We start from the raw sequence: 23,971 nt of genomic DNA on the forward strand, positions 1-23,971 counted from the left end.
TGCAGCGGCCGCGGCGGCTGCCTCAGGGCGGCGCTGCGTGGCGCAGCTCCCGTGCGGCTGCTGAAGCGGCTAAATGGCCTGCTGCCCAGGTCTCTGCCTGAGGAAATTGCTCTGCCCCTCCGCGGACGACCTTGTCGGTGGCGTCACTCGTTGGTGCTTGTGTAGGTGACTGGCTGCCCACTTTGGGGGGGGGGGAGGAGGCTGTGTGGTGCCGCAGCCCTGTCTTAGCGGTGGAGAGCTGGAAGGTGCCTCTGTGCCTGGAGTCCCAAGCCCTGTCATCCCTAAGGCCAACAGAAGCTTTTTCGAAAATGTAAGTGAACACAGGCCCATGCTTCCCAGAGTTTTCAAATGGAATGACCTTCCCTATCAAACTAAAGTTGGGCTCATCTTGGGAAGATTACAGCTCCCCTTCTTGCCTCCTTCCCCCACCTAATTTTATTTCTTGGTTGGCCTATGTGGGAACCTGGATTTTTGGTTATGTGGCAGCCATTTTGCAGGCCACTTATTGGTATGCAAAGAATGTACAATTCATGGACCAAAATCGCTACTTGTGCTGCTCTGTAACAAGTCTCCAGAGGCCTTTTTACTGAGGCGTTCTCCTCTAGCTAATTTAGTAGCTGTGAAAAGAACAGGCTATTTCCAGTTAAGGTGACTGCACAGAAATCTGAAGTTGAAAGCATGAGTGATGGTTGGGCATACCTGAGTAGCTAACACAGGCTACTCAGTCAGACACTTTACCTCGGTTATACACTCAGTAGCTGAACTGAAATGCTAAAAACTGTGTTACTACCCCTTTGCTAGTTTTAGTATCACACTCTCTGGAGTAAATCAGTTTCATCATGCCTACATCTGTGCAATTACACCTGTGACTGAAATGCAAATAACTCTAGCCCTGCAGTTCCTTATAAGTGTTAAAGTGCAAACTTACTTTTTGTCCTCAAGCCCGCTTTAATAGAGAGAGCCACAAATGTAAGGTCAAATAAACTTAATTATTATTTTTTTAAAGATAGCATTCCTTATGCATTCCTATAATATATTTGCATTGAAAACGAAGTAAAATCTGACAACAAAAGTTTATAAGTTAGGAACCATGTGTCTCTCATATACATGTCCTGAGACAAAACTGTTATATTGGAATTGTCTCAGCCATTCAGGTGTTCCCACAGAATTTACTCTGAAGATAAACATGAGATTGATGAAAACAGTTGTATAAGCTATCTCCTGTACTTCCCATCCTACTTTAGTAAAAAAAAATCTTGCCCTGTAGTTCATATGTATTGAGTTTCCTCTACTCCTTATTTTCCCTAATCTAAAACATCCTTGAGTAACAGAAGATAAGCGAAGGGACCCAGAAAGGTGTTTATTTTCCAAACATGAGCATGATTACTGTCTCTCAATAATCTAAATATGAAAAATATTTATCAACATAGAGCAGAAAGCAAAGGGAGAAGTTGGTTAAACTTGAAAAACTCCTTAACAGACTGTAGAAGTCATTCAAAGTCCATATTATTTGTAGGAATCAGAGCTTTGTGACTGTTGCTACCTTAACTGGAAAAAAGGGGCAGTATTTACATGCTTTATTTCATGCTACATAGGCATCAAACTCAGGGTTCTGAATTGCCCTCCCCTCCCTTTGTCTTCTCACACGTTCCCTTGATGACATTGGAATGTAATTTTCTGACTTTGGTTCTTGCACAGCACTTGAGAGGCTGCCTATAGTAGACTGTAGAAAAATCCCCACTAAGCATTATGTACTATTATTCTGTATCCTAGAACAAAGTAGGAAAAAAAAGATGTAGAGTGGTTTTATTCTTCTTCTTTCAAAAGCAGAACAGAGTGATCAAGGGACCACTGGAAAAAAAAAGCTGATGAGACATCTTGCGTAATACATATTCAAGAAAGTTCCTGGCAAATGCTTACTGGTAGCAAGCTAAAAATTATAGGAAGCTATGATTGGTGAGATTCCTTTGTCACCATGTCTGTCTTTTCCCTTGCTGTGGCAGCCAGGATAGATCTGGCCATATAGCTGTGACCTTGCTGCAATGTCTTTCAAAAAAAAGCTTGTGTTAATTGTGAAAATGAAATCATAGAGCTGCTGTATTAAAGGGAGAGAATAACCTCAGAGAGTGCTTCTGAAACACCCCGTTAATGTTTTATTTATTTGTTTATTTGTGTTAGTGTTCCTCACCTGCTGTGTTCCCTGGTTTATAAATAGCTGTTCAGTTTCTGATGAAACTACACATGTGCACTGTCTGGTTATACTTTATACTGGAATGACCAGATGAAAGATCCCAAGACTAGTTTTTAATGAAATAGGATATTCCTGGGTAGCTTTTCTTTTGTAGACATAAAACCTCTGCAGATTTACATCTGGGAAGGATCATATCACAGCATCTGGTGCTGAGCTATGAATTATAATTTGGTTGTTTAAAAATTTCCAGGTACATTGTGAAAAAAATTTAAAGTGATAGCACTGAAAACGACAACCTTTCAGTATGTCTTACCCATTTTGTTTACTAGGTAGACAACAACTCTGCAAGAAGTCATTCACCTTTAGCCAGTCCTCAGATGCTCGTCACTAGTCCCTACAGAGTTTGTCTCTGATCTAAAAATTTCCTGATGTAAGCCATTTTAACCAAAGGCACCAGGCTAACAAAAATGAAAGGCATAAACTAACACAGCTTGTTTTGTCTGAAATGAGTTAAAAATCACCTGTGTGAGATTTGATAGGGCCCAGTCTCTGGCAAGAGGCTGGAGACAGGCAGCTGGTGGACAACATCTTCCAGCATTATGGCTGGGCCCATCCGCAACGCTGGTGTAAAGACAGCCTGGGCTTCTTTCAGAGTGCTGTTGTTAGTTGTAAGAGATCAGCATCAATACACATTGATACCTCTCGATATGAACAGGCATCTATAGCTTTCCCGCTCAGACCAATTTTGCTATCCATAGGCACTGACAAATACAGGCATACCTTGGAGATATTGCAGGTTCGGTTCCAGACCACCGCAATAAAGTGAGTTGCACAAATTTTTTGGTTTCCCAGTGCATATATAAATTATGTTTACACTATACTGTAGTCTATTAAGTGTGCAATAGGATTATATCTAAAAAACCAATGTACATACCTTAATTAAAAAATACTTTATTGCTAAAAAATGCTAACCATCATCTGAGCCTTCAGCAAGTCGTAACCTTTTTGCTGATGGAGGGTCTTGCCTCGATGTTGATGGCTGCTGACTGATCAGGGTGGTGGTTGCTGAAGGCTGGGGTGGCTGTGGCAATTTCTTAAAATAAGACAGTGATGAAGTTTGCTGCATCGATTGACTCTTCCTTCCACGAAGGATTTCTCTGCAGCATGCGATGCTGCTCGATAGCATTTTACCCACAACAGAACTTCTTTCAAAACTGGAGTCAATCCTCTCAAACCCTGCCGCTGCTTGATCAACTGAGTTTATGTAATATCCTAAATCCTTTGTTGTCATTTCAACAATGTTCACAGCATCTTCACCAGGAGTAGATTCCATCTCAAGAAACCACTTTCTTTGCTCATCCATAAGAATCAACTCCTCATGCATTAAAGTTTTATCATGAGATTGCAGCAATTCAGTCATATTTTCAGAGTCCACTTCTAATTATAGTTTTCTTGCTATTTCCACCACATCTGCAGTTACTTCCTCCACTGAAATCTTGAACCCCTCCAAGTCATCCATGAGGGTTGGAATCAACTTCTTCCAAACTCCCGTTAATGTTGATATTTTGACCTCCTCCCATGAATCATGAATGTTCTTAATGGCATCTAGAATGGTGAATTCTTTCTAGAAGGTTTTCAGTTTACTTTGCCCAGATCCATCAGAGGCATCACTATCTATGGCAGCTATAGCCTTACAAAATGTATTTCTTAAATAATAAGACTTGAAAGTCGAAATTACTCCTTGATTCATGAGCTGCAGAATGGATATTGTGTTAGCAGGTATGAAAACAACAATCTCATTGTACATCTCCATCAGAGCTCTTGGGTGACCAGGTGCATTGTCAATGAGCAGTAATATTTTGAAAGGAATCTTTTTATCTGAGCAGTAGGTCTCAACAGTGGGTTTAAAATATTCAGGAAACCATGTTGTAAACAGATGTGCTGTCATCCAGGCTTTGTTGTTCCATTTATAGAGCACAGGCAGAGTAGATTGAGCATAATTCTTAAGGGCACTAGGATTTTCGGAATGGTAAATGAGCATTGGCTTCAACTTAAAGTCCCCAGCTGCATTAACCCCTAAAAAGAGAGTCAGCCTGTCCTTTGAAGCTTTGAAGCCAGGCATTGACTTCTCCTCTCTAGCTATGAAAGTCCTAGATGGCATCTTCTTCCAATAGAAGGCTGTTTCATCTACATTGAAAATCTGTTGTTTAGTGTAGCCACCTTCATCAATTCTCTTAGCTAGATCTTCTGGCTAACTTGCTGCAGCTTCTGCATCAGCACTTGCTGCTTCACCTCGCCCTTTTATGTTATGGAGACAGCTTCTTTCCTTAAACCTCATGAACCAACCTCTGCTAGCTTCAAACTTTTCTTCTGCAGCTTCCTCACCTCTCTCAGCCTTCACAGAATTGAAGAGAGTTCGGGCCTTGCTCTGGATGAGGCTTTGGCTTAAGGGAATGTTGTGGCTGGTTTGATCTTCTATCCAGACCACTAAAACTTTCTCCCTATCAGCAAGAAGGCTGTTTTGCTTTCTTAGCACTGGTGTGTTCACTGGAGTAGCACTTTGAATTTCCTTCAAGACCTTTTCCTTTGCATTCACAACTTGGCTAACTGCTTGACACAAGAGGTTGAGCTTTTGGCCTATCTTGGCTTTTGACGTGCCTTCCTCACTAAGCTTCATCATTTCTAGCTTTTGATTTAAAGTGAGAGACGTGCAACTCTTCCTTTCACTTGAACGCTTAGAGGCCATTGTAGGGTTGTTAACTGCCCTAATTTCAATATTGTTGTGTCTCGGGGAGTAGGGAGGCCCAAGGAGAGGGAGAGAGACAGGAGAACGGCCGGTCGGTGGAGCAGTCACAACACACACAACATTTATCGATTAAGTTCACCATCTCATATGGGCGCAGTTCATGGTGCCCCAAAACAATTACAATAGTAACATCAAAGATCACTGATCACAGATCATCATAACAGATATAATAATGAAAAAGTTTGAAATATTGCGAAATTTACCAAAATGTGACACAGAGACATGAAGTGAACACGTGCTGTTGGAAAAATGGCACTGATAGACTTGCTTGATGAAGGGTTGCCACAAACCTTCAATTTGTAAAAAACACAATATCTGTGAAGCGCAATAAAGTGGAGCGCAATAAAATGAGGTATGCCTGTATCAACATTGACCGCTGTCCATATCGAAAAGACTCAATGAGTATTGATTTCCAGATGTATCGCTAAAGCACAACATCTGTAGATGTCAATCCCTATTGATAGGCATTGATACCTCTTGATCTCAAGCGGCATTTATTCCTATCCATTTCCATACCTATCAATAGGGATTGATATAAATGAGTATCGATACTTATGGGTAACTGTTGACATCAATCCATACTGATAGCCTTTGATAACTTTCAGTCTCAGCTGGAATCTATAGCATTAATTGAAGGAGTGATTGTGCTTTAAATAAGCACTGACAACTATCAACATTGACTGTTGTCAGTTTCTTGAGCCCTCGATGAATATCCAGACGTAGCTAGGGAACGACATCTATACATATACAGCCATATCAATATGAGTCAATACTTCTTGATCTCAAGTGCAGTCTATAGCTTTCACTCTCAGACCAGGTATGCACACAGTAAGACATCAAGGACTGTCGACATTGACACCTCTGGATATCTACAAGGATCAGTGCCCATCGATTTCCATACCTATGGATAGACATAYGCAGGACATAAAACCAAACCTGCAGGCCCATTCATATCCAAGAGGCAAAACCAGTCCAGAGAGAAGTCGTGGGGCAGCCCCGCATTTCCTTTGCCATTTCCTCTCCAGCCCCAGTAAGTGTAACACACTAGGCTTTGTATCTTATCGAACCCTAACCTAATAACAGGCGTGACCAGAATATGAACCATCAGCACCCTTCCTGCCTAAAGGAAAAAGTTGTGCTGAGAGCAATGTAGGTGTATTCAGGCTTTTCCTTTCCAATTCCCTTTGTAACCCCACTCCACGTTGACCTCTACCCTTTCTCCTAACCCTAATGCGGAGCCTAAGCTCAGGCGTGTCCTGAACCTGAGCCGTCCAGCCCGCGTGCTGGCCGAAACGCAAAAGTTGTGCTGGGAGCAATGCTGGTGCATTGGCGTATTTCCTTTGGCATGGCCTTTGCAGCCCCGCTCCCCTCGGGGCACTGCACTTTCTCTCTCTCCTAAACCTAACCCTAACCCTAATAGGGAGCCTAACCTCAGGGGTGACCTGAACCTCAGGTGTTGGTAACATCCATTGACTGCATAGTTTTACACTCCTGAAGCATTATTTGCAAAGGGGTCGTTAGAGATTTCTTATTTTTATCTTTACCTTTGTCAACATCTTTTCTTCTTAGTCTGCTTCGGAAGACTATGTTTAGCTGTTTTGGCATCTTATTTGATTGCTTTTGTACCAGGAGGGCAATCCTGGACAGCAGCTGCTATACAACATTCTCCTATTTTGAGCTAAGAATGAAACATACTAGTGTTTTGATGCTCACACAGGCACTGCTAGTAAATCTCTCAATTAATTCATTTTCATAGCATGCATAGTTGCTATAAAAAATGGAAATACAGACGAGTGTGTGTTTTTTAGTTCCCTAACTGTCCAGAATGGTAGCATGGGGTAATCACATCTGCTGCATTCTTTATTCTGAATGCATTCTGAATTTTTTTTCTCAGCATAAAATGCTTTCTGAGATTAATCACTTTGATCATGTATCTGAGCCTTCTACCTCATGACACCATTCATTAGATAATAATATCAGAGCCTATTGGCTCTGTAAAATAGCCAGTTCTCCCATTCTGAGTTATTTACATACACTATTATCACACTGCTGCAGTATGTGTCTGCAACAGCCTAAATTGTGCGCTTTTATGGAAGTCTTTTGTAAAAGAGTTGGTCATCAAAAATTATGTGGCAGCCATGTAGATATGCTTTTCAAGACTTTGTAGGGTACTAAACTCAGTTCCATGGGCAGCCTGGCTTACTGAGAAATGAAGCCATATTGTTCTCAGTGCAAACATCAGAAACAAAGGAAATAAACTCTTCAGCCGGTTTATCACTATTAAAGCTGGTGATTCTTACTCTGAAATATAGCCTTGAGATTGTTTTAAAAATCTTAAAAGAGAATTTGATAACAAGATTCCACTTGTTTCTGTGGCCTAATGACTCTTTAATTCCCTACATAGCCTACCTCTGTATATTAACTGTTAGTCCCTAGGCAAAGGTAATGAAAAACTCATTTAGAGTCTGTGGACTGAAAAAATCTCCTTCAAGTCACCAAAATGATTTGAAATTTCCATCCCTTATAAAAGCTCAAACCCCTCCAACTCCTGCGTGTGAATGAATACTATTAAAAGTTCTAAGAAGAATTCAATGGGCTTCTTCATCTAAACACACACTTTGACACATAGTTTGGTTTCACTTGTGATTATGCGCCTTCTAAAAATTTGTGAGAAGGGCTAGAAGGAGTGTTCACAATGTGCATTTCCATTAGCCTCAACTCTAGCCTGCTGTCTACCTTAAAGGCTTTTTATTAGTTTCCTTCCAGAAAAAAAAAAATCTTTAAAAGTGTAGGCAGACATTAGGCTTTCTGTGCCATTTTCCCACCAGAGCTTATATTGTGTCACTTCTCCTACCGCAGACCTCTCAAATAAGAATGCCCAGGGAGGATTCTGAGACTGAATTGAGACTCAGGGTACCTATGTTCCATTCCTTGCTCTGCCAAACACTTTCCAAACAGCCTCTGTGAAATCACTTCATGTCTAGATATTTCAATTCCCTACCAGTATAACTGAGGTCATCAGATTTATGTTTCTTCTGTAGAGCAGAATCTCCTTGGGACTGTGATGATCTGTCATTTTGTGACTGTACAGGACCCAGTACCATGATGATCCAGTCTCATTTGGATACTATCAGCTACATGGAAATAAAATTATACAGGCAAACATTAATTACTCAGAATAATAGAGTTCGTGCTGAAAATAAGTGACTGGGGGAAAAACTCTTATGTGTACAGACTAACTGTAGATGAGGAGTAATGTCAATGCCCTTTTATCTAATGTATCACAAAATAATAGTGTTTCTGCTCTCTAAAAGTTCAGCAAAGAAAAAAGACAACTTGGCATCAGGTCAGCAAGAAGAGGAGAGGAAATCAGGCCTTCAGTGGGATAGCCAATTTCCACCTAAAGCAAAAGGCACCAAGCATATCTCCATGTTTTTGTGCAGGCTTTCGCTTCACAGATGTATTTTAAATAGAATATTAAGCAATATACAGACTGATACCGGTCTGTCAGCTCCCTGAAATTTATTGAGCTTGCACTATTTGAACATTTCAAATGAATAGTTACTGCACATTTATTCTTTTCTGTTCTTTTTGTTCTTCTATAGAGCACAATGTTGATTTCTGTTTGCCATCACATAAGAATTTACCTGCACCACTGAACATGTGAGCATTGGCATTCAGAAATATCTCATTGCTTGTGTGATAGTGACAAACTACCACCATATCATAAGCTGCTCATGTGAGCTGATGACCAGCATTTAGGGCAGAATAACTGAGTTGGATCATTCGGAATAGTTAGGTATGACATATCCATGAATTTCCTTTGAAATATAGATAAAGCTTTAGCAAACACACAATTTCCTTTCCTATAATGCTTTCTAAATCACATTCATTTTTTCCTTTTAGTTCAACTAAGGCTTTGTATTTCACCTGAGTTTCATAAACTGAATATTTATAATGAATACATTTTCAAATAATCCTCCTTTCTGTTTGTCTTACTTTGATAAAACCACAGACTTAGCTTTCTGCTACTCAATTTGATATATGGGACATGTGATCCTGTGCTGTGGTGCATGTAGGAGAGAATCCAGAGGCAATTTTCTCAGGAAAAGACAATGCTAAATATTATGTGAAAGTAATCTGAAAGATCAGGTTAGCCAATCTTTGGGCCATCCACAGATAGATAATTAAACTTTTTCTCATATGTGAAAAACAATTACAGTGAGCATAGGAATGACTTGTCTTAAGTGTCATTCCCTTTAATGTCATCTTCTCTGAAAGCACTAGTGGGAAAATCTTAAGCTGGAAGAATTAAAGCTGCCTTGTTAAAATCATGTTCTTGACATTTACTGATGATATTGAAAAGGAATTTAGAAGATGGGGATAGCTCTCAGATTTTATTTTCAGGAACTGTAGAAATGAAACAGCTACCAGTTCTTCTTGCTTTTAAGCTGCAACATATAAATATTTTCTTGCCTCTAAGTTTGCTCAACAAAGAACAATCACTGCACTTACAGATCTGCTTACCCTCTGCATACGTTATTAATAAAGATTACAGATGCACTTTCCGAGGAGAAAAAGTAACTCAAGATAGTGTTTCCTTACAGTTCTGTGAGCCACATCTTCCCTGTGATGGATGTGCTTCATACATACCTTTTGTCCTCAAAGTATTGCACAGTACTGTGACACCCACCATTTCTCTTCTGTGCGTTTTCTTTCTACCTCCTACCTTTTTTACATTGTTCCTTTCTGCTCCTTTTCCCCTTTGGTTCATCTCGTTTCTGGGTTTGATTTTGCTCTTTCACATGGCTGCTTTCTCCACATTCCCTTTTTCTTCTAAGTGCTGCTTAGAGGAAAGGTATTCCCCGATAGTAGCACTAGACCAAAGTGCATATATTCTTACAGATGATTTAAGGTCTGCAGAAGAGAAACAAAAGCACAGACTGGTGCACTGAACATGTGGTCTTTTCCACATCATTGGAGAAGAGCCTACAGTAAGAGCAGGGAGGAAAAACAGTATTTTAAGTTCAACTCCCCACTTCACCTGTGGCTCCTGACATAAGATTACAAAATGCTGAGGGATACCACATATTCCCATGTGATTCTGAAAATCACCTATATGATTTAAAAGCATATATGAGATGTATCACAGATTTATAGAATCACAGAATAGTGGAGGTTGGAAGGCATCTCTGGGGATTGTCTTGTCCAACCCCCCTGCTCAAAGCAGGGTCAACTACAGCAGATTGCTCAAGACTGCGTCCAGTTGGTTTTTGAATGTCTCAATATAGGAAACAAGCAGGCAGGAATGAATCATAAATATCCTAATCAGTAATCATAGTAGTAAATAACAAAGCTGTTATTATTTACAATGGCTACTACTGAACAATGAATTAACTAAGACAGAGCTAGTGGTGAATTCTTTCTCACTTGTCATCTTCAGATCAAAACCCAATCTCTTTTAGAAGATATGTTCTTGGAGCTTGATATAATATTCATGAAGTGGAATTCAACAACCCATGTTATGTAAAGATCAGAAAAGTGGAGTTTGACTGTCCCTTCTGGAGTTAAATCTTGTGAATGTGGGATCAATAAAATAGCTCTTTGATTTAATTAGAGATGTAATGAAATCTAGCACACACAAGAGGGCTCCATTTGAACATGTATTGCGAAGCACTTAGGGTGGTGCCAAACAAAATGTTCTAGTGTTATACAACCTTAAGCTAAATTGCAGTGTAATTTAGAGAAGCAGAACATTCTAAATTAATTATTTGCTATGAAATTCCCATCTTATTTTGGTCATATGTTGGTCTATATAAGTCTAAAAAATATCAAGATAGCTCCATGCTAAAATAAATATAAAAATAAAATAAAAATATCAAAATAAGTCACATGAGGCCAGCTTAAGTGACCCATTACAAAAACATACAAAATAAAATTCCTGATTCTATCATTCATACTAAATGTATCCATTCTTTATGAAACAGGTTTAGGTTTAGCTATCACAAATATATCATGCTACAATACAAGCTGGTTTCTGACAGTGAAAATGTCCTCCTTCCTTGATTTTACGTTAAAAATCCAGATTTTTCCATATTGCTACCATGGAAACAAATGGAGAATACAGGCAGAATGGACCAAAATGGGACTATTGCATAATAAGGTTTTGGTCATTCCTTCACAGACACAAACAAACTTTCACAAACAAGCTTTACTGCACCATTGCACTATCCCTGCAAGTCCCTCAGGGCAGGGACCATACTTGCCTATGCTTGATACTGCTGTATCACATGCTGCGGGATCAAACACGTCTCTCACAGTGGAGGGTAAATGAAATGTTTCTGTCACAAAAGATGTAGTGGCCCAGGCAAGAAAAAGGATTTCTCTAACTTTGGTTACAACAGTGGTGGTAATGATTAACAATGATAGTGATAATAAAGAAAGGGAAGTCACAGTTTCCTTGTCCATCTAAGAAAGGATGTCCATCTGTGAAAGAATGCCATTTTGCAGGGGTGTTTCTGGCCACCTCCCTGTACTTACTCACAAGGCACCACAGGCCGGTTCACTCCTGTTAACCTTGACTCTCTGCATATGGGGTTTTATTCTAACATATGTTGCAGTGAAAAGGAACAATGTCGTATGTGGAAAAGGAAGGCGTTGAGCTGAATTTTTCTTGTCTAAATCTGAGTATCTAGAAGAGCCCACAGTAGGAGTGTTTTTGCATTAGGCTTTATCTACAACACATGGAGAAAAATAGGCAGTTCCTGAAGCAGCTGAGATCTGAACCACCCTTACAGGTGCATCTTCCTGTGCATTATTCAGCAGGGAGCCTGGAGAGATTAATGTAGGTGTTAAAAGCAGATGACATCAGTACAAAGCCGTTGTGAATAATGAAGGAGTTCTATTGACAGAAACTCCAAGATCAAACTACTTTGGAATACTCTATGAAAACGCAATGTTCAATACCCAATCAGAAATCTAAGGTAAGGTTACTGTGGTAGGATGAAGAATTGTACGAGATTCTTGGAATAATCCTTGAGGATGTAATAATCTTGATTCACCAGTACAAATCTACATATGAGCACCACAAGTAAGCAACACCAGTTGTCCAGCCCAAATAACCTTTCCATTATATTGTTATTTGACTTTAATGTTTAAACCTTTCATGTTAACACCACCTCCAGCAGGCTGGTGGTTATAGTAAGATTTTATTGTAATTAGGGTTTGTTTTTTTTTCCTTCAGGGCTTTTCTTTTGCCAAGGAGTATAAACCTACACTGACATAGCAAATGATGTATTCATTTACAAAGCCTTTTGGAAGGAAAGCATATAACATGATTTCTGGAATGCAGTTTTTATCCCAGGTAATTATTTCATAATCTGTTTTTCCTTCTGAGGAATATATTTTGATTGAGTAGACATTGTTAACTACTAGTAGTATTCTTTCTTCTTCCTTTAAAAAGTTAATGATGAAAGAGTACCGAATATATTACTAAAGGAATATTTAGCAGTTCTCCTTTGAATCAGTGCTGTAAAGTGCAGCTAATCAGCATGAAAAGATTAATTTGTTATGTTACAGACATGCTGTTCTTGACAAGAGGTTTATCATTTCTTTATAGAGAGCAGTGTTATAAAAATAATTCAAGCCACACATGTACACATGTACAAACAGAGCAGCCAGGGAATGATAGACCTGCTGCCAGTGGCTGAGACTGACCCAAGCTCTGAAATCAGAATTTTCTGCAAAGATTGGTGCTTTTTGAATGTGGGAATTTGGCTCATTACAGAAACAGGTCACAGTCTGCAAACTTCTGACCTATATTTGATGAAAATATCATCCTAGTTCACTAAAGTTTGGACCAAGACTCTGGGTTAAATCTTAATTCAGATCATCATCTGGTCTTTCATTAGGAGTACCATATTGTCTTGAGACATTTGTTATAAACTCTATTGAAGTAGCTCAGATTGATTGTTGTACATATATATTGGAAGACACCCTGTATTTTCTGTCTGTCCAGAAACATACCAAGAAAATGAGTATGTTACTGCAGTACAGCTGTGGGATTGCTAAGTAAATCTGGCCCGCAGACACATTTATATAGCAAAATGTCCAATCACTGCTTCCATTTTGATGAACCACAAGTATCTTGGCATTCTAATCTCTCCACAGCATATTAATCTCAGCATGTAAAAAAAGAGACAAACAGTGAAAACACTGTAGTAAGGATTGCTTTCTGCCATTTCATCATTTAATGCTTGCTGAGTTCCTCCAAAGAGGAAGACTAAGGGAAATAACACATTTGTGATGTAGTGCAGACAGGAAACCTATTTAATTCAAGATTCAGTAGGAATGTTTAAGGGATGTTCATCCTACATCTTGAATTTTCCATCACTACTGAATTTTGCTCACTTCAGCTCTCCTGTAGGGATGGGAATCAAAGAAGACAGCTTGAGAAGTGTTCTTTCAGTTAGTGGGAAAAGTAATGCCAGTTTAGCAGTGGAAAGTTTGGACAAGCAGCAGAAGCAGTTACAGATGCAGGTACTATTCTTGAGAAAGAGTATTCTTAAGGAGAAAAACTAGAAGAAAGACTATTGTAATAAAGGTTAGATGGCATGATATACAGGGCCAGCTAGGTGCTGTCCAAGAGGTATTAAAGACTTTTCAGCCTCTAAGCAGATTCAACAGCCACATTTATGATGGTTCTGCAACCTTCCATTAGGTCATTGTGCTCCTCTACCCTCACAGACAGCTTGAAAAATTTTCAAATGGACATGTGATTTTCATCTGCCACAGTTACAAATGTCTATTTATAACATGGAACAGCAGCAAAACAGTTGTTCTCTATTTTCCCATGTAGTCACTTGGAGCATTTGACACTACATTTTGTTAAATCATAGCAATTTAGAGGCGATCAGTGAGCTTTTTTTTATTTTTTAGATGAAAAACCTTTATATCCCTGATAATAAAGAAAGCAGAAAAAACCCTCACAGCTTTAGCATTATAATTTCTTTTCAAAGTCCTTACCTTTTAAAATGACCCTTTGACGTTACATTTTAACTCACAAACTTTTTTTTTTTTTACATTACAAAAAGAAAGATTGCTTTCTTTAAAGCTATGCATGACAAATCTCAAGCTGAAGAGAATTAGCAGAAGATAAGAAAGGTCACACCTGGTTAGACAAAAGATCCATCTCCTCCAGTCTTCTACTCTTCAACAGTGGCCAAAAGCAGATGCCTAGGAAACAGTATAATAGAGCAAACACATATGATACTTCCCCTTGTACTCCCCTGACCTCCAAACATTTTTGGTTTGGAGATTTTTCTAGGCAGGATTTTGTTTCTGTAAATTTCATAAGCCATGGTGGATTTCTCTTCCATGAAAGTTTCCATGTTCCCTTACACCTATTTAACAACGTACAACCTATGTAAAACAACTACAACATCCTCTGAAGGGATATTCCACAGATCATCTACCTGTTGTATGAAGAACTACCTTCTTCAGCTTATTCTGAACCTGGATTTTAGTGGCTTTATTTGATTCCCCTGATTCTTGTCCTGGAAGAGACATTGAACAGCATTTCCCTTTCTCCCCTGCGCCAGTAGCAATTTTATGGACTTGCTAGTTTCCTGGTGCAAAGTCCTGAGAGTGGGACTGGTGTGAGATGCTTAACTTGGCAATGCTTAAACATACAATCCTGTTTCAATAGCTGGTGCCAATAGTGTACATTCTTGAAGCCAAATGCTACCCAAGATACCCAATAGAGTTCTCTCTCAGGAAGGATACTGATACAGAGATATAGATACTTAGCACTGATACCAAAAATGGTTTGCTCTTAGCAGCTTTGCAATCTTCAAAGACAGCTTTTGTATACACTGTATCCCTTGTAGCTGTAAACAGTTTGAATCAAAGGGCTATAAGTATTCTGGTCTCTCCAGATGTGAAATGGCTTTTATGCCAAAATAGTGTTCATGTACTACTTAAGTCTTACATAAGGCTTCAGGACACATATACCATAAGAGCTTAAGTAGATTTAAGTGATTTGCTGGCCTTCTGCACAATTTTGAAGTTCAACCACTCTAAGTAGAATTAAGTTGTATTAAGTTTCATATTAGGACTGCACCTTATTCAGGTTTCTTACTTGTATACACGTTAGAAACAAACCCTATGCCCTTTTGCTTCTTGGATATGCCTAGCTGTATGCCCTGTATGTATGGTGCAGCTGTCGTGCACTTCTGTGAGGTACTAGAGACAAGTGTGTATGTTGCACACAGAGGAATATTTTCCTTACAGGCATCTGCCTAGTGCTAATATGTTAAAGTCCTGAGAGTTTTGGGAGGTATAGACTGGATTTGCAGGAAAGCTTTGCCATCTTTCAGAAGAGTAATAAAATAAGATAATAAAAATGAAAATGGAAAGGAAACAGTCTTTTAAATGTATCTTCTATATGAGGAATGGAACGTAAGGTCAGGCATGCTTCTCTCCTGTCTCACAACAGTTCTCTCTTCTTGGCCCTTGTCTCTTCTACTCTCTCAACATAGAAAGACCAAATCTCTGTCTGGGTGTTGGCTCTCTCTCTCGTACCACTGCGGCTTTGTCAGATACTTCCGTCAGCACTACTTTGAATGCCAGCTGACTGCGCTTACAACACTGTATTTGACAGGCAAATGCTGATTAGTGAAGGATAAAATGCAGCAGCAAGAAAGACACTTTTCACAGAGCCATACCACTAAAATCTTAAATTCTTACAGAAGCCATGGGCAAAGAAAATTGCCCTCTGTCTATTAAAAAATGCTTTCAGCAGCCTTCACAGAAAAGCAAGTTCATATGGTAAGTGTAAAGGGAAGTGAGACATGGTATCAGAGTATGACAGTCTACCATGTATGTTCTTCCCTGGCCTGTAACATGCATCTGAAAGGGTAAGAACAAAATTGTTTGTTATAAATAACAACTTGGAATTCAGTTGACAGAAATGAAATCAGTCTTCATTTTTTTTCTCTAAGCAACCCCTTAACAGGAGGTTAAATTTGAATGTAGAAAAGATAAATCTTGAAGGCTTGATAAGATGATTAAAAAACAGTAAAATAGAGTGGTGGTATCATTATGCTCGAAAAAGCCCATATTGTCTTGTAGTTTCAATATACAGATACTTCTGTGCCTTGCCAAATAAAAACATATTTCAATTCAGTATTTGCAGTCCAGTACATACATCTAGCCATATTTAGGAAGGCAGGCTACTAATGTTTTATTTCTATGTAGATTCTGGGTCATCCCTTGGAGTTTTTTGTTAGAACATCTCTTTGTCTTTCATCCATTTCACAGTCCACTCACAAACTTATCTYATATAAATATGATTGATCCAAGGATTGAACCCAGGCAACAGTTCCTAAGTGACTTTAACCCAAAGTGGTAAAGATCAAGCTGTTTCAGCTTGCAGAATTATTAGTGGCCTGCATGAAGCAAATAGCTTGTCTCAAGGTTATCCATACTAAGGAATGTTTTCCATCACATAAGGGCATGACCTTCCTGAGCACTCCTGCTAAACAGGAAGAAGGATTTAATCAGTCTGGGGAGGAACCCTCTCACCTCTGAAGATGTTTTCTTCTGGTCTGTGCTAATGGGGTGCATTGGTGGGACAATAAGAAGGACACTGTCTTGCTTATTTTCTACTCCCTTTTTTCCAGCCTCTAGATTTTCAACTCTGAATTTATGTGGCCTCAGTCCCATAATATCTATGAACAGTTGCTCGTTGATTTATTCTTACAATTGCCCTCTCACTTTCCCAATTTGACAGAGAGTGAATGGAGATATTCACAGGGCTGGCCAAACTTCTCCTAGGAAATACACAGCAGGTAAAGAACTTAGCACAATCCAGTGCCTTAACCAAACAACCAGTCCCTGACTCTGAAATTTCTTTCAAACATTTTCTTCAATTATTAAAACTGGAGAGAAAAGGAGAGAAAGTGTTTATGGTAAGTTATTAATTTGAAAATTATATGCCTTCCTAAAAATCCAGATTCTCAGCTCTGCTGAGCTTCTGCTGATGACACCACAGACAAGCAATACCTTCTCTGCTGCTCTTATCCTGGGCTGATGGAGTTCTAACTAGGATGCAATCACCAAAATAGTATTGTACAAGGTATTGTACAAGAATAGTATTGCACAAGTATTGTACAAGGTAGGCCAGGCTGACTACCTCGCATACTCAAGATATAGAGGAACAACATGGGGAACAGAGCTGACTATTGAGGGGAATCTCCTGATGTCTTTTTAGGGGGCAACTTTCTGGCAATACTGTTGAAAACAGGCAGGTATGTATCCAAAATGCAGAACTGCAACRTACAGGTAACAGAGAAGAAAAAAGTGATGTTAAGATATCATGTACTGAGTTGTAGATAATAAATACAAGATGCTTTGCAGTTCTCTCTCATGTTGTAAATGACAGCCATAAAGGCTAGAAGAGGGAAAGGACTGAATGAATACTGTATTTGTTGCAGAATAAGAAGATCATGAATACAAGATGACCCCTGTTTATTTTAAGATTTTTGAAAAAGTTTGACCATGAATGTAGGATGACTCTTACCCTCTATATTTGTCCTCTAAGCATATTGCAGCACACGCATCCCCTCCCAAAACACACACACACTGTCAAACCAGGGCTGTGCAGACATTTTCTGTGCAGGCCTATTTCTCCAAGGCTCTGCTGCCTACTTCTTAAGTGAATGCTATCTTGTTTTCAACTGTACATTCTTAGATGGGATTGGAGATCCTGATGCTGGCTGAGTTTCTGCAGGGACAGCAGAGAAGATGCGGGAGACAGGAGACATTGTCCAGATGCAGCACAAGCTACTGCAGATCCACTGATTGTTGGTAACTGCTCTTGTGTAGATTCTTTCCTTGTGGCTCCTGTAAGATCCTACAGATAGAAGACTTTGTTGATCAGCTGACCCACAGCATCTTGACTCTGTGCAAAAAAGCGACACTCAGCTCCCACTCACTTTTTTCTGTCCATATCATTATCAAGATGAATTTCCAGACAAAAATGCTAATTTTTTCTTTGGGAAAATAAATTTTCTTGTGTATTCAAATACATAACTACTGAATTGACAACAGCCAACTATGTGGATTGGATCATTCTGATCTTTTGTTCCTGAAGCCATAAAGTGCATATATATCCCAGTAATCCTGTACAAATGCTTAACATGCACAGGATATCATAAACATATCAGAGAGCATACTGGATTTAGAGCAATGAGCTCAACAGGAACCTGCCTGACAAATGAATTCATGTAGCGCTGCAGTATGAACATACCCTTTATCATTCCTGTCCTACTTAGGCCCATCCTATGTGGATTTATGCAATCAGAAGTCCATACCAAAGATTCCTTATTGTATATAAGAAGAATCCTCACCTTTACAACATTTACCTTATAGGTGTGCAATAAACAGAGCTGAGCTTGCTCCTGTGCTCTAGGCTGCTATATCGCACAGGCAGGTGAGCTTTGCATTTCCACAGCTGCCAGTCTACTTTCCTTCTTTCAGCCTCTTGACTCTCATAGATAATCACAGTCTGATGAAACCAGGATGAAAATATCAAGGGTATCCATACCTCCATGCGTGAACATCTTTGGTGGATGATACTCATATACAAACTGCCCAAAGACAGTGCTTTTTCTTCTTTCACTGCCACTCTTTCCCTTTTCCCCTCCCTCTCCTCCTTTTTCCCCTCTACCTGCATTAAGTACTAGCCCCCATGTGACATATAACATGGTCACACATCAACCCACCCCTCTCTTCACCTGGGTTTGCACCCTCCCTTGGAATTAAAATGGCAGTCCTCTTTTGCAGAGCTTTTGTTCAGCAGGTGAGTTTTAACAGCCTTCCTGTATTTTATTAATGCTGTAGATGGTATTTAATGAACAAGGTATATATTTACTGAAATTGTCTGTCTTCTGAAAAAGTCATTGTTCTCCACTATTTTTTTTCTGTTGGGTCACTAGAAGTTTATTCCCCTACATTCCTTCATTGGGTATTAGGCTTTTTTACATTTTTTAAAGTTGTTTGAAGTTTTTTTTAAGGTTGAGGGTTTTTAAAGTCTCATGGTTTAATTGCAAGCCATCAGGGCAATACCATAATTTGGGGGTATCAAGGGATAATCCTTTGAAATGTCTCTTGCAACAGGTGATCAGAATAAACAGAGAAAAATTCAGTTAGTGAGATGACTGTCAGTGTCACCCTCTCAACTGACTGGGGAAAGACAGGCTCAGAGAAATAAACTGAGAAAATAGAAATCATTGCTAAAAGCAAGATTTTCACAGGGAACTATCAACTTTTCCACTCGTGATCTTAACCAGTATTTTTGTATTAGTTGTGCGTGCGTGCTTTTTTTTTTAGCTCACAGAATGTATTTGTCACTTCTGCTGTATTCCCATGTGAAAATGTCAGTCATTTAAAAGTGTCATTCTACCATGCAATGTTGTGATTCAAAGGAATTCTAAATCGTCTGATTCCTTCAAGGTTTTGTTTTATGTTTTTCCAATGTGTTCAGTAGCTTGGACTCCATATGTAGTAAGATCAGAGCATGACACTGCAATGTATGGCATTGAATGCAAAACTGAGACCTATGATCCTGTGGACTGCAGTGTCTCCTTCAAACTCTGATGTTGCCAGTGTAGTGGGCAGTAGGTGAAAAAGAACATCAGTCGGAAACCCACAGTAGAGTCATACAGACATCCTGGTCAAACAGAAATTCCCTATTTGAGTCATTGGGGAACCAAAGCACAGGAAGCTCGTATCACCAGACTGCAGGTGTTTCCAGGGCAAAGACTATATTTTTATGAGTCAGCTGCAGAAATGGCCACTACATTGGGATTGGGATTTCTAGATGTTGCCATAACATGAATAATAATACTTAACCGATGGCAAGGCAGAGGTAGAAGCTGGACCTGAATCACCTTATTTGCAGTTCCAGAAATTCCTTACTGCTTTATTATGCAGTATCTATCTCTTCAGACCAACTGAAAGTGCTGTTATTTTTCTTGGAGGAGAGAGGTTGACAAGTCCCAGCTAAGAAGAAGAGCTAGGAGGTAACATTTCAATATCTTATTTGTTGGCCTCACTTACTTGAGACTGGTTCACTTTATTAATGCTCTTTCTTCCTATTATTGTCTCTCTCAGTAGAGTGTTATAAATTCTGACCATTTTCCTTTGAACTGATTCCTAATCCACGTTTCTTGTTTAGGAAAATCAAGTGTAGTTGGAGGTAAAGTTAGCGTTTTCCTAATATTTCCGTTGCTTTGTTGCTGTTACTGCTCTGATGTGGGAAGACCTATTGGCCACAGACATAACTCCCTCTTTACACACAGCTGGCAAATGAAAACAATATCAGAACATCTCCATGACACACAAGGCTTTTATACAGTGATGTTTCAGACTTTACTGCAGTTTCCTTTGGAAATGCTTAAAACAACTACATCTGTTTCCTTTCATTGGGATTTTGTGTTCTTTAAGCCAAAAGGAGGGGATAAAACTCATTAATTCTGAACAATAATTGCTATGTCCTATATAAATATTTTTTAGACTGCAGAATTTTTTCTTCTTTCCACTAAAAATATAAAATAGCTTGTCTGTTCAATGTAGTAAGAGTTCCTGGATATTTCTACATTGCTCTGTTATGCACAAATACTTGAACTAATCTGACTCGGATATGGGTATCAAGCTAGCAATGGCTACACAGAATGCAGTACAGAGCCAGACTCATGATGGTAGGAGAGAGCACAACATGGGTTTAATTTACTGTCATTCTCAAGTGCATTTTGCATCCTACAGTGAATATCAGCCTGTCAATGCTAGACAGCTACCAGCTTGAGTATATCCTTCCTGAAACTGCAGTACAGACCCACCTCCTGTTATAGACACCATAGCTGTCTCTCAGCCTAGGACCAAATAGCGACTCACAGCCTCCCCTGGCACTGTACATGAAAGATGGTGAAGGCAGTCATAAGCCAAGTATAATTCCCTGAGAGCAGCCTGCATTTTGCTGATCTCACAGGCAAAATTGGGTCACGCAACTTACAACTTCAAATCCAATAATATCTGATTCACTAACTGTGAAGCTCTGAGTTACCTGAAAAATTCCCATTAAAAAAATCTGATCTCATCTCTTCACACATCTCCTATGCAGCTCTCCACAAGACCTGTTTTGTAATTTACATCATATAAGCATTGGGAGTTTCTCAGAATGGAGACATTCTGGTATGTTCTCTAGTGTGCTGGCAGAAAATGTGCGTGTTCATGGTCACAGAGGGGGGTTGGCAGTGGACTTCAGCACTCTCAGAATAGTCCTTCCTTAGCTCCTGTTAAACCTTAAGACAGCACAATACACCTCTGAGTGCATAAGAAGAAATGGAAGAGTATTAGGGCAGAGTATCACAGCTTTGTGCTTGTGTCTGAGTTGTCACAATAGCTCAAGGCTTAGCTCCTATTCAGACTTCTGTTCCCTAATCATCCACTGCTTTATGTGCTAGCTCTTATTTTCTGTCCAGGGGAGCTGAATCTCTAAGCAAAGGCAAAAGGAAGAAGTGTTTGCACTCAAATTCTGCAACTCAGTTGCAAAATGTCTCAAGTCACTTGGATCCATGAATCTCAGCCTAAACAGAGCTACTGAAGGCAGAACCTACAGGATTAGGTCCCTTTGTGACCTCTTTAGTTTATGACTCAGCTTCATCCATAGCAATAAGAAGAACTGTTGACTGAAAAATGCAATTCTAAACCACCTATTTGTTTTCAGACTGGTGGTTTTAAGACTTTCTGTATGGAGATGAAAAACAAAATGCACAGGGTGACTGAAACACAAGCAAGGAGGGGATTTTCTGCAAAGAATAAAACAAGTGTCTTTTTCTGAGAGATTAGAATTGGGAATAGCACAGCACTATTGTATGTGGAAAGGAAGTACATTTGTGCTTGAAGCACTGCTGTAGATAACTGAGATGACATGAAAATTTTGAAAAGATTTCCCAAAATAGTGAGACCTAGGTCACAAGATCTCAGAGATCACTAGATCTTAGAGTAATCCCTTTCTGGGAGTATGCCTGGGACTGAGTTAATTTACTAGATTTGAACACAAGCAAAAAAATAAATAAATATAGATAGATAGATAGATTAACTGGTGTTTAACATTCTTGCTATTTTCATTTTATCATCCTCATCCTCTTGATTTATACCATTTTCTCTCACTCCTTCTTCCACAACTTAGTGTTGCACATGCCCCTTTTTTTCATTCCAGAGAGTCTGCTTAGATAAATCCCAGGGTCCATGTAATATAACCCCAGAAAAGTGAGAGGTACAAATCGTTGCTGTGTATCCAATATGAAAACAGAACATATGGTGGATGAATGGCATCAGTGGAAATATTCCATTTTGGAATCTACTTCTTTCTGGTGTTAAACAAGATTAAAAAGTAAAGATCTAGATAAGATTTACTATATGCAGTAGGGGGAGAGGGGAGAATACAACATTACAGCTGATACCAGATGGTAAAAAAAAATTGCTTAAGATGATACATTTGCTTCTCATTTAACAGTTAATAAAATACTTTTATTTGATGTTCCCCATTAAGGTCTGTAGTAGTTAAGATACACACATATGAGGATACTTCCTTTCTATTACCTTTCAAAAATACTTTATCCTTGAATATTTTTCTCTCCACTTCCCTAACTCTGTATTTTCCTATTTTAAATGTACTCCCTTTATCTTCAACCATGACACTGAGCCAGCTGTAACATGACAAGAAGTAACTGAATCAATTCCGTTCACTGTTCGCACAAACAAGTTAATCAAACAATGAGGTGTCTTCTATTGATAATCCTTTCAAAGGATGAGCCCTCCATTTATAAATCTAACGTGAAGTCTTACCACAGCTTCAGAGTTTAGATGCATCAGTGAAAAGACAATTAAGACCTGTAGGTTTGTTTGTTGTTGTTATTTTTAAGTTTAAAGGCACATTGCTAAGAATCTTATATCCAAAGTTGACCTTCTTTAAGCTTGCTATAATCTACTTTGGAATGTTTCTTGGATACATTCACATAAACTATTCTGGCACAAAGACATAAAAAAAAATCATCAGTTCCAGTATTCATGTAGAGCTCAACGATAATTTGGCTCTGATCATTTGGCAGTGTATATAGAGCTTTAGAAAGAATTCTTTTCTCCAAAATATTGAACGAAATGATTAAATGCACACAGCTTCTCATTCTTCTGGGAACCTGCTTTGCCCATTGTTACAGGCAGTATACCAGAACCTGGTGAATAAGATTGCCCCTTATAGTTGTTACTCTATTTGGACACATAGTTGTGGAGCCAACACAAAGACCATTCTGTTCCTAAAGCTGTGTTGAATATAATATTAAATAAGCACRAAAATATATTAATCAGAGGTAAGCAGCTCATGCTTTGTAGTCACTGGAGGGGGCATAAGTTGTAGGAAAATACAAGTTCAAAATCCTAATAATGGCAATCAACTAATTGTGCTGTGGTAGGTGTGAGAAGCTGTCAGAACAAAAACACAATAGTAATTGGAAATTTCAATCACCCTACTACAGACATAGACATTATACAAGACTAGATATCATACTTGGGAATGTTGAGGAGATTAGACTTTAAATAATGAAAATGGTAGTGCTTTGAAAAAAAAAAATCCAAGGAGAAGCAATGCTTGATTTAGACCTAAGAAGTCATCAGGAGCTATTCCAAGATGATGTAATTGAAATCACTCAGGGAAAAGGACCCTAATGTGTTGAAATTCAATGTTCTTCTCAGACAGGAGAAAATAGCCAAAAAATATACCCCCCCCCAAAAAAAAMCAAAAAATTTTTCAGTGAACATCAGAAGAGTTGGTAACAGAAATGAGTAAGGTAATTAAATGGAACAACTGAAAGGGTAGAACATTTGTGAAAATGAGAGCATAGAGACAGTTTAAG

General features: G+C 39.0%; 1 long non-coding RNA gene across 1 annotated transcript; it reads left to right on the forward strand.

Moving 5' to 3' along the window:
• Window positions 1-3: 3 nt before the first annotated feature.
• LOC112964665 lies at window positions 4-19,388 on the forward strand. The gene is made up of 3 exons (XR_003253030.1): window positions 4-161; window positions 12,241-12,360; window positions 17,749-19,388. It is a non-coding gene; the product is annotated as an uncharacterized LOC112964665 (long non-coding RNA).
• The last annotated feature ends 4,583 nt before the right edge of the window (window positions 19,389-23,971 follow it).

The sequence above is a fragment of the Apteryx rowi genome, unplaced genomic scaffold (genome assembly GCF_003343035.1).
Source record: "Apteryx rowi isolate R43461 unplaced genomic scaffold, aptRow1 scaffold_199, whole genome shotgun sequence".
NCBI lineage: Eukaryota > Metazoa > Chordata > Aves > Apterygiformes > Apterygidae > Apteryx > Apteryx rowi.